Raw genomic sequence first — 3042 nt, 5'->3', positions numbered from 1 at the left:
TCTTAAGTACCAAAAGATGGAAACGACTAAAGTGTCAATCGATAAATGGACCAATAAAATGTAATATAGACATACAATAGACTATTATCCAGCTGTGAAAAGGAATGGAGTCCTGATACATGTGACAGCATGGATGAACCTTATGGACATCATGTTGAATGAAGTAAGCCAACCAAAAAATGACAAATGTTGTGTGGTCTCACAGACTTGAAAAAATTAAAATAAGCAAACTTATAGAGTAAGAATCCAGAATGTAGGTTACCAGGAGTTAAGGAGCATTAGGAAATAGGGATTTAAGGTTCAAAATATACATGGTTCCTATTTGAAATGATGGAAATGTTTTGATGATGAATGGTGATAATGCTAGCACAGCATTGTGAATGTAATTAATAGCAACAAAATACATATTTAAATGTGATTGAAAGTGGAAATGTTAGATTGTATGTATGGTAAGAAAATAAAATTTAAGAAATCCATGGAACTATACCACACAAACTGAGTTAAACCATATTTAATAGTAGAGTTATAAAAACTATGCTAATATCAATTGTCACAGATGATCCACACTAACAAATTCTGTAGTGGTGTGGTGTATGGAAATCTTGCATTTTATGCATGAATGTTCTGTAAGCCCACCACTTTTTTAGTAAAGGAAAAACATTTTTTGTTAACATTGCATGTAAAACTCCAATATATGAAGATATCCTAATGAGTCTTGGAAATGAAACCAGCAACATAAATATGTGGGTTCCTTAATGTATATAATAAGACCAACTTATTATGAATGGATCTTACTTATCAGATACAGTTTTGTAATTTGGTGGCTACCCTTTGAATATCAATACTAAGTAACTTGCCAAAGTATTTGAGCAACTTTTAAAAATACAAAGTGCATGTTTTCTTTTCAGATGCACCAAATCAAAATATCTTGGTTCCTGAGGATCTGGAAAAACATTTTTATAAGTTCATCATTTCTCAAAAGGTTATATATATATCATTATTCCATTTATGTAACAGTATAACATTCATGAAGCAATCTATAGAGAGAGATGGAGGACAGATTAATGGTTGTCAAGTCTTAAAGAGGGAGAAAGAAAAGGGGGATCTAGCTATTAGTGGTAGCACAAAGAAGTCTCATGAGAGTACAGTTAAATATCTTGTGGTAGTGGCTATATGAAGCTACCCATATGTTAAAATCATACACACACATACAAGTACATGGATACTGGTGAAATCTGATTAAACTCTGTGGTTTATGTTAATCTCCTAGTTTTGAAATTGTATTATAGTCACACAAAATATTAATATTGTGGATATTAGGTGAAGGGTACATGGTATCTCCCTGTGTATTTCATTAAAAATTCCTATGAATCAGCTATTATTTTTTTAAATTTTAAAATAAAATCGTATTAATCTCCCCAGGTAACTTTTTTGCAGTCTACTGACTGTGGTCCCTGACTGACATATGTAGGAATCCTCACATAGGAAACTTTCAAAGAAATTTAGAATATTGTTGTAAAAACCTTCCTTCCTTTGGTGGTAAGATTTTCATAATAGTTTTCTTAAATGTTTCAATTTCAGAGCTGATGAATCAAAAACTGTACAATGAATTAGCTGAGAACAGGAATTTGCTGATCACTGTTTCAGAGGGTAGAAGTTTTGCCTCCTCCGAGGGTCAGTATATTCTGCTTGGCAATCTTTAGTTTTCCTTGGCTTTAATGACACATGGAAATGCATGTGGTGACACTTTCTTTCTTTTCCAGGTTCCATTGATCTCCAGCTTCTGGCTTCTCCCTGTGGCTTCTCCTTCCCATCTTATTTCCTTTGTTATAATGACTTCAGCTATATTGAATTAAGATTCAGTTTTGGCCCACCTTAACAAATAACATCTTCAGAGGACCAAATAGTACCTATTCCCAATAATAAATAAATGCCATTTTTAGTTTGAGTATTTTTGAATGGCACAGAATCACTGTCAGGCATATATTAACAACATACTGCTCAATTTGAAATTAATCCGTCCATCATTTCTGCTCCACACTGTGATCCCCAGAATTTTTATTATATTGATAAAAGATAAAATGAATCATATACTACTCATGCTGGTAGGTAATATGTCCAAAGTAAGCTATAATTTAGAGTCATTTCATTGCTGAGGATGGTCACCAGATTTGCATGGTTATTCTTTTATTGTGAATGTGTAATTCACATTTGATCCTATGAAGTGATGTCTTTGGTTCTTTGGTTCATAATCCAAATGGGAGCTATTCATTAACAGTGGTAATAAGATGAACTAACAAGATGAACATGAGTGTAGAATGTCATTCTTTAGATATAATAATGAGCAATACTTGGAGTCATGGTGAGAAGAAGAATGTGTTGATACCATGAGATAATTTTCCCATTATAGTCAGCATCTCAGCATGATTAAAACTTTTCATGAGTACAACATCTAGTTTCTCCTCTGTAACTCAAAAGAACATACAGAGGATTAAAAGAAAGTTGCATAAATGATTAAAGGATTCTACATATGACCTCTAAAGAGAGGTTAAAAGGGCTGTAATTATTTAGCTTGGAGACTAAGAAGCCAAGAGATAACTTAGAATTTTCTATTAAGAATAAGTCAGATAATTGCAGGGCTTTGTCTGCATTCTATATTATTTTGTCTAACTACTCTTATCATGGCTGGAAGAACTGGAAACACATTGCAGTGTAAAAAATTTAGATTATATTTCCAGTGGAATTTCATGAAAATTTGCTTTTATAGATTAAATTATTATCTATGAATATTATGGAAATTTCATGGTAAAAGCAAATAAAATAATAGCCTATCAAAACCTTGTGTTTAATTAATGTAACCTACTTGTAAAAGCACGGGGATGGAGTGAATGCTGGGCAAAAAGTTTCTCTGTAAAGCTAACACAATGTTAGACAAAAACAAAAAGAAACAAAAGTACTTACATAATTTCAATTATGTTTGCCTCTTTTTGCAAAATGGAAAAAAAATACCTCCTTGAACCAGATGAAGGTGAAAGGAAGCAA

General features: G+C 32.3%; 1 long non-coding RNA gene across 1 annotated transcript; it reads left to right on the top strand.

The window, feature by feature from the left end:
• Positions 1-556: 556 nt before the first annotated feature.
• LOC143647955 (uncharacterized) lies at positions 557-2062 on the top strand. The gene is made up of 3 exons (XR_013158277.1): positions 557-982; positions 1582-1674; positions 1764-2062. It is a non-coding gene; the product is annotated as an uncharacterized LOC143647955 (long non-coding RNA).
• Positions 2063-3042: the final 980 nt, after the last annotated feature.

This window comes from Tamandua tetradactyla, chromosome 10 (genome assembly GCF_023851605.1).
Source record: "Tamandua tetradactyla isolate mTamTet1 chromosome 10, mTamTet1.pri, whole genome shotgun sequence".
Classification (NCBI taxonomy): domain Eukaryota; kingdom Metazoa; phylum Chordata; class Mammalia; order Pilosa; family Myrmecophagidae; genus Tamandua; species Tamandua tetradactyla.
This window is presented reverse-complemented; position numbering and strand designations above follow the sequence as displayed.